This window comes from Mercenaria mercenaria, chromosome 16, assembly GCF_021730395.1.
Source record: "Mercenaria mercenaria strain notata chromosome 16, MADL_Memer_1, whole genome shotgun sequence".
In the NCBI taxonomy this organism is placed as follows: domain Eukaryota; kingdom Metazoa; phylum Mollusca; class Bivalvia; order Venerida; family Veneridae; genus Mercenaria; species Mercenaria mercenaria.
The window spans coordinates 46,959,404-46,973,456 of NC_069376.1; the positions used below are offsets into that span (position 1 = coordinate 46,959,404).

Sequence of the window (14,053 nt, forward strand, 5' to 3'; positions counted from 1 at the left end):
GTAAATTAAAACAAATTGAGCAGGTTCGGGGCTTTTGTTTTGTTCCCGGTTGTTTTCTTTATTTTAGTAAAAGTCGTATTAAGTTCAGCTATATTTTTTTGAATATCTTGCATGGTTTTTAGCTGGCAGGAAGTGATTCTGCCTTTGCAACCAGTGCAGACCAAGATCAAAGTCTGTGCAGGCTGAACATGGTCTGCATTATTTGCTATTCAGTCAGTAAACTTTGGTATATCCTTTTGATAAACAAGTGGTACTGTCCAAATTGAATGGTGGACCAATCCAATTTTGCATGTTCGAGGAAGTGGGAATACTTGTTGATCAGTTTTTGAGAATGATGCTACTTTTTATGGAAAGCACATTATTGATTTCTGTTTAAAGTGAGATGTTTGTCTGGAAACATAGACAATTGTACATTACATGTTATTTATGTCTTATTTTGAGTTTTACTGAAATGACCATGTCTGGCAAAAGGTCACAAGTTTATTTCTGTCAAAAAGTAAGAAAATAGACAGGCTTGATCTTGAGATGAGTGAAAAATATCCATTATCCTATAGCTGGTTTTGCTGAAATTGTCAGATGCTCAAAACTTAGTTGACTTAAAAGTTCTTGGAGTTTTATCTTCTTTCAAGATGTTATATAGTGTATGTATTATATTATTCTAGATTTATACCCTTTTCATGATAAACATGTTCAGATGGCTTTTCATTCATATACACATAATACAAATACAGTGGCAGCCATTGAATGGTGTCCATTAGAATTATTTATGAGAGCAGTAAGGCCAGAGGGACAGTGTGAGACAAAGCCCAAGAACAGTGACAGACAGTAAAACTCTTGGTGGATCAGACATTAAACTAATAGAACAATATTTCAACAGTAGCTGTAAACAGATTATTTATTCACAGTGGGTTGCAATAGTGTTGGGCAAGTCAGTAACATTGTGACAGCATGACTATAGTATATTGCAAAGGTACAGTACAATTTTAAGTAGATTAATAGAATTTTGAAGATCATTGTTTGCAAACTAAACTAAACTGCTAAGACTTTATTATGTGACCTTTACCATAGTGGTTCAGACCGAGAATTTACTTTCTGGATGTTTGTTGGAGTTTCGTTTTACAAGGACTCAGTTCCATCTTTCAGTAGCATTTCACTTAAAATTATAATGATGGAATGTTGTGTTAAAAATGTTCCCCTAAAATTCTGTATAGAGGCTTGTTTGTTTTCAACAAAGAATGGACAACTTCTGCACATGAATCAAATGACCTTTTAAATGTTGCCTTAAGTCATACTGTTACTAAATTCTTTTGCTGTTGATTGTGGATTGAATAGTCAACTTTTCAGTTAGCAGACTTAAGTGCAGTCATTTAAGACTCTAAAACGACCTATTAACCTTTAGCCTGCTGGCAGGAAGTGATTTTGTTTTTGTGACCCGAGTGCAGACCAAGATCAGCCATCATGGTCCTCACAGTTCGCTATTCAGTCAGTAAATTTTCAGTGAACACCCCATTATACAAAAATGAGTACTGCCTAAATTGTATGATGAACCAGTCCATTTTAGAAATACAGCAGAGGTTAAGGTTAACATAAACCTGGTGCCTGCTGTATAAGAAATATGCTTACTTATAATAGTATGGAATGCAAATGCATACTGAAGCCATCATAAGATAAACAAAATGAATCCTGCATTTTGCTATTATCTTTCAAACCATATACCAGCATGACGTGGCAGTCATTCTGATGTTATTGCCATTTAGAATCTTCCTAGAAATAGCTTTTATTGTGAAGCAACCATTAAGAATAATGCCGTAGTGCACAACATAATGTTTTTACTCCAGGGAAGATGATTCTTTTTGACCTGATTATTGAATAGCTTGAGAAAAATGTTGTTTCCCAACTGCGCTTTGACATATTACTATCTAAATGTTTTCATTAATTCTTTTTATCCAGTATTTTTGAAGAATTTCTGTATTCTGTAGTATTTGTCCAATGTTATCGGCGTCAACAGCCTTTTGGTAGCATATTGATTCGTGAGAAAGAAAAATAAACGTATCTCCAAATTTTATTGATTTCAGAATCATCTGTGCTTGTAGTTGTAAGGATATTTGTCTGAGAATATCCCTCTTGAATTACGAAGTGTAACATTTAGCTCTCATGCTAAGCCCACTAGAGCCCTCTTCTTGTAAGGCTGTAATCCAATTTCGTACTAATTGTATATGGCAGGGAATGCTGGAACAATTTGCGGCTGTCATCCACACATTCTGCCACTGCTTTCTGTCAAATTCTGATACTTCAGTAATTGTTCTTGCATATATATTGTAACTTTAAAGGGTTTTAAATGTTCTTGATCTATAATGGTTAAAGTGTCCTAATTAATTTCAGTTAAGTCATTTTGTGACTTATGAGCAAACAAAACGTTTTGGTTTTGTATAAAATTTATGTGTATGCAAGGTTCTTGTTAAGTGTTATGCATGTACATAATATTATATAAGTTTTTTTCGGGCAGATATATTGTGCATAGCAGGAGCACCAGATTTCTAATCTTTGGGGCGAAAATTCAGATAGGTTGGTAGTGGGTTTGATGGTGGTCACAATCCCGTAGATTATCACAGTAACTGGTCAGTTGATCTCTTGGCTGTTGTGATTTTGGGCGTGTTAAATGATTTAACATGCATGGTAGAGCATTATCTGTTGGAGGAAGCTGGTCAGCATACCAAATACTTTTTGAAAATGGAATGGTAGCTTCCTGTTGTACTTGTAGGGCTCAACATTCAGATGGATCTAAGACTGGTCAGCCATGTATCAGTACGGTTGTGACTAGGTTATTTAAGGTTATTTATCATGTCTTAAATTGTGTCTATGTTCACATAATGGATATTATACCCTAGTGAGGCAGTTAAAGACATTGTGCGTAATGCTACAAGAAATTTCACCATTGCTATTATGACTGAAGAATTGTTTTAAAAAAAATACTAAACCAAAACATGTAGACATATTAAGAAAATTAATCCAGACTGGTTTTGCAAGACGGACATGGAGATTTGGATAAAATGAAAATTTGGAGAAAGTTGTGCTAAGTTGCTATAATAGGCAACAGAATATTAATTTTTAGGTTTTCATCCTCTCTTGCCTTTTGGAAAGCCCTTGTCCTAATTTCTTTTGATAGTCAAAAATAATTGAATGTATTCCGGGTATCCAAAATTTTATATCCAGCTACTGTAACACTTCCATAAAAACATCACCAAGATTTCCAGTTGACAGGTTGTGGTTTAACAGCATTTGACAGTGTTAGTTCAACATCTGCCCAGTTGACAAGTTGTGGTTTAACAGCATTTGACAGTGTTAGTTCAGCATCTGCAGTTTGATACCACAAGCAGACATTCTGACATGTTCTATTTCCATTTTTTTAAGGTCAGTTAAAGACCTGATTCTGGACAGATTCTGTTGTGTATAAAATGGAAATTTCAGAAAAGCCAAAGCAGGCGGCCAGGGGTGTAAAATTCCACTCGCCCGCTCGCATTGGCGAGTTAAAGTCTGGATAGGACGAGTGGATCTCGCTGTATACTCGACCGATCGGGCAAGTGGTTTTTACGTCGTAGCTTTAATGAATTTCAGAAATTACATCTTGAAAAGCACAACAAACTTTGAGATATTTCAGTTGCTACTTTGATTGACTGGAATTTACCCGCGAATCGTAAAGATATCAAAACGTCAGGCCGGTAATTTTCCATTCCGAGAGCACGTGCGACCTATCGTAATATCAAATTTACATCTCCGTTACTTTTGTTTATCGACACGTATGCAAAAAACGCGTGTAGTGCATTCAATTTTTAACATTATCGCTTCAGTTTTTCAACATCGCTTGAGAAGTAATACAATCTGAATTCTACTAAGATTTCAATAAAATATTTTTACGGAAATGTAAGCAAATTTGTATGAAAACGGTCTATTTTTCATATAATCATTTGTTAAATTTCAAACAGTGCGATCTTAATTACTGATTTCTTTGTAAGAGAAAATAAGTGATACATACTATGGGCATAAATTTCGGACTTTTGACCAGAAAGAACAAAAAACCGAATTAAAAAATCTTAAATAATGAAAAAGCGGCGGTAATTTAAATACATTGAGTAAAACGATTTTTTTTGGGTAAAACGGTTTGTTAGTGTGGCGGAAAAGGGTATGTGACCTCGTGGACGTAAATAGAAAATTTAATGTGGTTTTAAAATAAAACAAAATGATGTTGTTGCGGTTTTTAATAAGTTTTAAATGAATCTTTGTACATGTATTTTTTAATATAAAATATTCTTCTCAAACGATAGTGTAAATTCCTTGAGGGCAAATAGGTCACATGGCGCGAAAACTTTAATATGACGTAATGCCATGACAGTCTCGTGGAACAATACCGCTTTGATCTCCGCTTCAGATGCCATGATACCGACACACTTCTTTTAGCTCTTTGAGAGGATGTTAATTGATGATGAAAACAGGCCAATTACTTAGTTTATCAACAGAATAATTACCGATGATCGTCAACTTTTTTTTCGCTTTCAAGACGGGTAGGTGGATGATGATTATTGTGTCCATATTTTAAGACACTTTTCAAAATAATTATTTGTCGGGAAATACGTCTTGAGAAAATGAAAATAACTGATTTTTAATACTTTCCTGACACTTTGGGAAACTACGGTAAGGGCTAGGCTGTGATTATTTTTACTATCGATGCAGTTATTATGGAGAGCAACTTGATGGTGGAGATGACAAAATTAATGAAAGAAAAATGTCTGGTGTGAAAGTAACAAAAATGAATAAATCAAAAAGGAAACGTAGTGTACAAGCTATGTGTTTTAAATTTGCTTGTTGTACATAATACTCCTTCCATAAAATGTGACAATATCAAAAATGTCAATTATTAGGGCGAGTGACTGTCAACTAAGGGCAAGTAGATTTTACTAGCTACTAGTCCTGCAGGGCGAGTGGTGTGAAAAAGAATTTTACACCCCTGGCGGCACTACCATACTATTAATACCCAACGTAAATCTTGTTTGGGGTGTTATTTAGGAATCATTTCATCCTATCTGTTCCAGTCCTGTCCTGCCCTGTCTGCTGACTGATACAGATATCATTTTGAAACTAACATTATGTAAGTAGACATGTGCACATACTAAATCCAACTCTGACCTTCGTATTGACAAAATTGTCTCCATTTTCAAATGGAAAATTTCCCAAAATGGACATTTCCTCCTATTGATCTGAAACCTGTCCATGCATTTGATTGAAATTTCACACAAATGTTTAAGATTATAATACAAATTTACTCATTAAGTGTGGCTTTTATTCTTATGAAATTGTTCCCTTTCTTGACTTAAAATATGTTATGTTTGCATGACAAACATTAATTTAATGCATTTTGTATCACTACGGTATTATTTGTTCCACTATCATAGCGTCATTTAAGCATGTGCGCAGTTGCAGAATTTTACAGATTTGATTGTACTGACATGACTCATTATGAACAATTTTGATATGAAATTATTTTAAGATATATTCAGAAGAGTTCAATCTGACAAAAGTACTTGATCTTCTAAACGAAGATCTGAGAATGACCCATTCACATTCATCTTCTGTATATTTTGGATTTCCGATATTGCTATTTTTATTTTCGTAAATCTGTATTTATTTGAACCAATGAGACGACTTGTTTAAACAATCACTAGGCTGAACCATCAAAATAGCGTCGAATGTCAAAGGGTGAGAAAAATGTGCAGTCAGTCCGGGGCTGGAACCCGGGACCCCTTGCTTACAGGGCGAGCGCCCTACCGACTGAGCTAACCAGCTGTCTGACACCTTACATGACCAAGTCCATACCGTGACATATGATTTCTCTCAAAAACACGAGGGTGTAGTCGCCATGTGGTCGTCATAAGAATTGTAAATGTGAAAAACCCAGGCTAAATATAGATTTTTTAAACTTCTGCTTTCACATACAAATGTTGTAAGTAAGGCTCTGATTGGCTAGCGGAAGGGTTGTCAGAACGAGGCTATCAATAGCACGTCTTCAGATCCAATGTTTGTAGCGTTAATTGGAGATTTACTTTAGTCAGATTGAGAAAAGTTTTAAGAAAGAAGGCAGATTGAAAAATATAGTTATTAAACACTGATTTTAAAAATACAGCATTTTTTATCTACATTTTGTCAAATTTTAAGCGAGTAACTGGTCTCCACAGGCCAAATAGAAAAGTGCCCACCAACAGTTTTTTCCTTAACAAATGAAAATCTAGCAATTTATTTTCTCAGGCCTGTCTGGGCTTAAACTGGGCTTATTTACAGATATAGATTTTGGCTCTTATCCACAGTTTTTTTTCCACAAACACTGCTAAATAATTTAGATGGAAATATCTCCTGTTTTCACTGCAGTTTTGGATCTCTTTTATGATCAACATTACCAAATCGGTTTTATTATGTTGCATAAAGTGATGTATTAGGTTTAGAAAAAATTGATTCTTTTTCTTTATTTCCATTTTCATGTATCTTTTTATTTGATTTCTCAAATAGAATTGGTATTGAGTGGTAAATTATCAACTGTAATGGAAAAAACATATCACATTTCCCTGTCAGTCAGTTTTTCGGGAATAGTAATTGATTTTTCCTGTAGCTATTTTCCATAAGGGTACTTTTTTCTAATGTTACTTATGTGTTTATTCAGTGTTCCTAGAATTTCCGAGACATGTTTATTTTAGTATACTGATGAATGCCATTGTCTGTGACTGACTGTAAAAAGGGAGTCCATCACATATTTTCAGTGGTAAAAATGAAGCTGCATCAAAATTCAATAAAAGCTGTACTGTATAACATAAGCTTTTATTAGCCCCTATCATGCTGGACCTGATTGATTCTGCCTTTGCGACCAGTGTAGATCATGATTAGCCTGCACATCCATGCAGTCTGATCATGATCTGCACTGTTCGCTATTCAGTCAATATCTTTTTGGTAAGCACCCCTTTTAACAGTTACTGGTGCTGTCCAAATTCAAAGATGGATAAGTTCATTATAGAAATTTAGCAAGGTAAGGTTAAGGGCATTTCCTCTGTGCAAGGACAGGTATTTTCTTTCCCGTTGGATAATGTTTGAAATGGATAATAATCTTTCCAGAGAAACAACCTCTATAACAAATGCAGTCAACTCTTCCCACCCAAGATAGGTTGTACTGTGTTAAAGCATAGTTTTGAATTTTTGTTGAGTACCTCTTTAACTACAGTGATTTCAAAAGAGTAAAAGACCTGAGAGGATTTTGAAAGTTCTACATTTACCTCAGATTAGTTTTTAATTCTTTTGTTATTGATGCCAATGCAAGCTTTTAAGATTATTTCACTGGTGCAGATGGGTTACAATATCTGGCTCGATGATAACAGTTTATGTTATTAGCTGAATATTATCAGCACCTACAGCAAGTGATTGAATCTTTTTCTTGCATGCTTGCATGCCATATTCAACAAAAATCCAACATATCTAACAAATTGCCTTGTTAGCCTAGTGGCAGAGCGGCTGCTTCAAGTGTTTGCTCTCTGCAGGCCGTATCATATCAGAGACTTGAAAAATGGTACTCTATAGTAGCTTCAATGCTTGGCGCTCAGCATTAAGATGGTACTAGGACTTGCCATCCTTGTGTCAGTATAATTTGACTGGGTAGGATATCATGTCAGAGATCTTAGGTGTGATTTTCTAGTGAGGCAGCGCTATAAAGATTGGATTGTGCACACAACTGGGAAGCAGACACCATCATATATTGACTGAAAAAATGTTGAAAAAGATGCTGAACCAAAACACATCCTCTTACGCCATACTGTAAGCTTGGTCTTTTAGGGGCCACCAGAGCTAAATGTAGAAAAAATTTGAGCCGTGCCATGAGAAAACCAACATAGTGGGTTTGCGACCAGCATGGATCCAGACCAGCCTGCGCATCCGCGCAGTCTGGTCAGGATCCATGCTATTCGCTTTTAAAGCTTATTGGAATTGGAGAAACTGTTAGCGAACAGCATGGATCCTGACCAGACTGCGCCGATATGCAGGCTGGTCTGGATCCATGCTGGTCGCAAACCCACTATGTTGGTTTTCTCATGGCACAGCTCAAATCGTTAAACAACTTCTTCTCACTCATGAACCACTTGATGGATCTTCAGCAAACTCAGTTTGTATATAAAGCATCTTTTAGTTTGTAAGATGGTTTTCCTTCAAGTTTGTTCAAATGGCTCTGCTTTATTTACCAGAGCTAAAAATAGAAAAAAAATAGAAAACTTGACCTGTTGCCTTTGTATATGGTTTTGTTCAAATGGTTCTGTTTCACCTCTTAAAAGGTCCATATCAGAGCTAAAAATAGAAATATCTGAAGTGATTTCTTCTAGTGAAACACTGGATTGATCTTCATGAACCAAATTTGATCTGTAGCACTCGACTTCTACCGAGCATTCTCACATTTGCTCAAATGTTTCCACTTGGCAGCTTTTTAAAGGACTGCTACAGTAAGAAATGAAAAAAAAAACTTTCAATAACATTTAATGAACTGCTTGTTGGATGTTCACCAAACTTAGTCAGAAGCAAGGTCTAAAGGTCATGGTGCTCCTCAGGTAAGCAACTAAGGTCCATTTTGGGCTTTTTGTTAAGAATTCTCATTGTAGATGTTATCATTTGCAAGCATTTTGAATCCACCTGTTGCACTCTCTACAAATAGTACTTATCGAAAATTAACCTTTAGCCTGCTAGCGACAAGTGATTCTGCTTTTGCGACCAGGCAGACCAAGATCCCATTGATTGGTCTGCACTGTTCGCTATTTAGTCAGTAAATTTTCAGTGAACATCCCTTTGAATAATAAATGGTACTGCCCAAATTGAATGAGGGACCAGTCCATTGTAGAAATTGAGCATGGTAAAGGTATATAATACCATTGAGAATAGTATGCAGCTGAGGTAGCTTGTTTGGTGGAGCACAAAACTTTTGAGGGCAGTTTGATCAAGGGACTGAAAGCTTGAATCCTGGCCAATGCTTAGGTGGGTTCAAGGTTTGAATTCAGGGCAGTTTGATCAAGGGACTGAAAGCTTTAACCCAGGGCAGGGTTCTTTAAGCTGATTGCATGCAGACAAGGCATCATTCATATATGGAAGTAAACTATCATTTCCTTGTAGATAATACTGAGGTCATGTTAGGGTAATAGATTTCTGTATATCACAGACTGATCAAAGTACAATTAAAATACTCAAACTTTGAAGAATGATGGATAGCTGAAACTGAAATTGCAAAATATTGCAGTTTGGGAAAACAATTAATGTATTGATTTTATTTTCTTCTTTGTAATTTTCAATTCCAGCCAGCGTTTTATGAATGTGCAGATTGTTTTAAATTTGATTGAAATTTAATTCAGTGTTCTGAATTGTGACACACTTATTCTTAAGATTCTATAATATTTCCGAGGGAAAGCATTTCATATTGATTATGAATTCTTGCTAGCAGTAAAAGTCAGAGATATGCTGCCTGTATTGTATATTTAGTTTTATTAAAGATAAATCAGTCTGAAAATAAAGGGCAAGTCTGAGACTGTATAGCAGAAATAGATATAAATGAAAAGTTGTGGCGATCTGGTGATCTCACCATGTTTGACAAGAAACTCACCTGCGCAAGGTCTGGTCTGCATTAAAAAATTATTTTGTATTAATTAAATTAAAAGGCTGGTTGTGATTCTACACATTGTGTTACAATATGTAGTAAGATGTATAAACAGTTGCCACTGAAATTGTCAGAAAAATTGATTGAGGGGCTTACTAAAACATTATTCTAACATAACCTGATTTATTTCCCTTTTAAACAAAGAAGACTGAAACGTTATCATGAAACACATTCAGAGTGCCATACGGCATAGCGACACACTGGCATAGAAGACATCTCGAAACAGAATTATTTGATAGATATCTTCAAGGATGTACATTTATAATATCTTTAATAACATATAAGGATCAAAATAATATGGCTCAACAGTGATTTGCTTGTGAAAAAAAATCATCACCGGTACTTAACGCACAGATGGGTATTATTTTATAACTCCGGCTTCATCCTTGTGATATTATTCCTTCACATCTGAACTCCGAACAATGATTTTATTCAAGGGCAGTCACTGTTATGGATATATTATTTCTTAGATAATACAAAGTTTAAAATAGAATTAGACTTTACAAGTGTTTTATGAATGTGCCAATCTTAGATTGGTTGAAATTGCATGTTGTTAGATAAGATATGAAAAAAAAGTTCTGAATATTTCTGAATTTTGATCTGAATTATTGCTGAACATTTCTGAATATGTCTGAAAATTCCATCTTTGCTAATTTCTGAATACTTGCTATGGCACAATTCAGAAAAAATCAGAAATACATGAATACAGAAATGTTCAGACATAAATTCAAAAATATTCAGACATAATTCAGAAATATTCAGATCTTCAGAAAAATAGCCTAGACAGAATCTCCTACACATAGAAGTGTATGAAAATCTTGATCCATCTATTATATGGATAGACAGTCTTTCCAGTACTGTTACATAACTTATTTAAAAGCTACTGAAGATATATTAGCCAAGTAAACATCGCATAAAGATCTTTTATGGTAGCTTATTTCATAAACCTTGTCATTTGTTCCCATTTAGAGAACTTATTTGACATCTACTATATTCTGCATAATTTAATTGAATTCTCATATATAGTTACATGATACAGTATTTTAATGGAGCAAGACTGTCAGTGGAAATGCATGATGGAGCGGTCCTTGCACCAAAATCCAGCAAGAACTGGAATGAGAGTTAGATTAAGGTGGAATGCGCCCCAAATTTTTTTTCCGAATTTCGTCCTGAAATTTATACTATACAAAATTCAGGATATATGGGATTAGGTTCCGATTTTACTTTGTCGCCATATTCTTGGAGTTTTTTGCTATTGTGTCACAAACATGGCCCCTGATGTCACTTTTCGTGTAACGCCCAGTTCCGAATGCTCTCGGCATTTTTCCTTTCCTGCGCTCTGAATGTCATAAAAATGAAAAATACAAAATAATTGTCACTTTGCATTTAGAAAATGCTACTCAATGGTACAAAATTCAGCGAAATAAGATTGACGCTTAAGACGTCAGAGACGATACTGTGACGTCAGAACGGAAAAACTCACATCAAGTTTTGCTATAAATTTTGCCTTAAAATCCAGTTTATAAAAAATCGGCTCGATAAAAAAACGTATAACTTTGGTATGTTGTTTCACAGTATGTGTACGTCTAGCAGACATATAAATACTTAGGGGTCACCGACTTTTATTTTTCAATATTTGACGATTTTTTACCCCTACCCCATTAAGAAACTTCACGCTAAATCTGGTTTTCACGCTAAATCGTGTTTTATTTAACAAAATAATCTAAATAGTATGCGAAGTTGCATGTATCAACGGTAAATCGGAAGGTATTGAGAGACATAAGGGGAGATTCGCTAAGAAAGTGTTAGAAAAAGTCAGATTTTTTAAAACATGTAATGAATTGAAACATTCAGTGATTACGGACATGTTCCGAAAAGAAGAATTGTAGATATGAAATATCTTGGTGAGATATTTGATAAAGGGTGTAAATCATGTTAACGACATGTCGTATCTAAGGATATTATCGAGAAAAAAAAAAACTTGTTGACCTTGTTCGTTGGTTAAATTAAGTGTTGAAACTATAATTTCTACATCCAGGACATTCGGAGAAACAGATAGGATTTTTACTAAATCTCCGTACTCCGTAAATCTGAACGCTGCAACTGGTGAGGGTTTTATAACATCTTTTCTAGTATTTATTACTTTATTAAGAGTTTGTTACTGCACTTGATTAAAAGGTTTCTGCCAAGAAATGAATTCTTTGCATCGGACCTGCAGCTGTGCTTAATTGTAATAAAAAGACACTGTCTCAAGAATAAATTCTCTGCGTCGGACCAGCTGCAATACTTATCGTCATCTGAAGATATGTCTTTCAGAAATAAAGTCTCTTCACTGGACTAGCTACTCTGCCTAACTGTGACCTCTCTCTCTCTCTCTCTCTCTCTCTCTCTCTCTCTCTCTCTCTCTCTCTCTCTCTCTCTCTCTCTCTCTCTCTCTCTCCGGTGGGGCTCAAACTCCGAAACTCGCGATCCAGAGGTGAACGCTCTTCCACTGAGCTATAAATGCACACGATTCCACTTTCAGTGAAGTCATCTTGTCTGGAGCGTCTGCCTCCGGTGCGAAATATTATGACTTTGATCGCCAGTCGTTTACCAAGAATGTGAAAAATGATACCATTTGCTCAGCTTTATGCGGATAGAATAGACTCCTTTCTCAACTCGTAATCTCGCATGAATGAGATTTGGAGATTGATGTCTAAATTAGTAGAATTTATTTCATGATTCACCATAAATTAATTAGTGTAAAAAATAATAATTTCTTATCAGATATAGGATCCGATATACTATTTTCGTGCCGATTATACATGTAAAGTGGAGCAACCGTCTGCCATGCGTCGATAAATATTTCTGGTAAAATCAGGCAAATGCTCATTCATAAAATTACATTTGAACGAACTTTCTAAATGTTAAAAACACGTTAAAGTACCTATTTTCACGATATTAAATCGACAACAGACCACATACAAGCTTTTTTACAAAGCTAAGGTAGAATTTGCAAGAGTCTGTGTTGAACGTTAAACTATTTCTCAACCTTTGAATTTGCATTTTGAAAACATCAATAGGAAATAAACAATGGATAGTAAATAGTGGATATTGTCCGTAAGTATTGACCTGGCAGTCATGAATATTCCGTACATTTCCGTTATTTAATTCTCCGTGTCCGGACGTAAATAGCGTAAATATTTCTTGATGATAAACAAAATATCGCATGTGCAAGTAGCTGCGGGGACAAGCCGATTATCCATCAATCCCGGGGTTGTGGGTTCGAGTCCTCTGTCTGATAATCTATTTTTTAAATTTCATCTCCAAACTGTAAAGGCCGGAAAATTAAAACTTACCTGATCAAATTTTATGGTTCATTTATTGAAAGAAATACACTTACATTCAAGATATTTTGTAGAATGTGTCGAGTAAAGGTAGGTATCTTAGATAAAAAGACAAATTACTCCCGAAAATTGATACTACAAGTGAAAACAGATAAAAAATGCGTGAATATTGTCGCAAGGAAATGTAAGAATACAAGCAATTACGATAACACTACATTACATTTTGTACATTGAATATACAAAAATGATCTGAGGTAATTTTGAACCCGCGGTAATGTGCGTGGAAGTCAGACAGTTGATCATAAAGGTTATTTGTGTAATAATAGATCTTTTCAGGATACAATATTGCGTGAAGTAACGAAAACGCCCGAAAATATTAGTGAAGATTAATGAGTGCCAGGTCAATATTTACGGACAATAGTATAAAATATACATTTTGTCAAAAGTGTTTACCCGTGGTAACGTGCGTGGAAGTCAGACAGTTAACTATAAAGGTTATTTGTGTGCTAATAGATCTTTTCAGGATACAATATTGCGTAAAGTAACGAAAACGCCTGAAAATATCAGCGAAGATTAATGAGTGCCAGGTCAATACTTACGGACAAAAGTATGAAGTATATACATTTTTTTCAAAGTTGTTTTCTTTTCTTCTGCAGTTCAGATGGAATATATTGTGAACATTTCTTATAATAAATACATCTCGTTTTTGACACGAACGTAAGTTGTGCAAGTTGAAAACGCATTCTTTTTAACTCTAACGTCATATACCCTAAAACCATGTGGGGGTGGGGGTAAAGTTATATTATATTGCGAAAAATAGAAGTCGGTGACCCCTAAGTATTTATGTGTCTGTTAGACGATCACATACTGTGAAACAACATGCAAAAGTTATACATTTTTTTATCGAGCCGGCTTCTTGTAAACTAGATTTTAATGCAAAATTTATAGCAAAACTTGATGTGAGTTTTTCCGTTCTGACGTCACAATATCGTCTTTGACATTTTAAGCA

At 35.1% G+C, this 14,053-nt stretch overlaps 1 protein-coding gene across 1 annotated transcript in view; it reads left to right on the plus strand.

Annotated features, from left to right (window-relative positions):
• Window positions 1-14,053, plus strand: part of LOC123543332 (kinesin-like protein KIF13B) — a 253,779-nt gene that overhangs the window by 6,262 nt on the left and 233,464 nt on the right. The window lies entirely within an intron of this gene.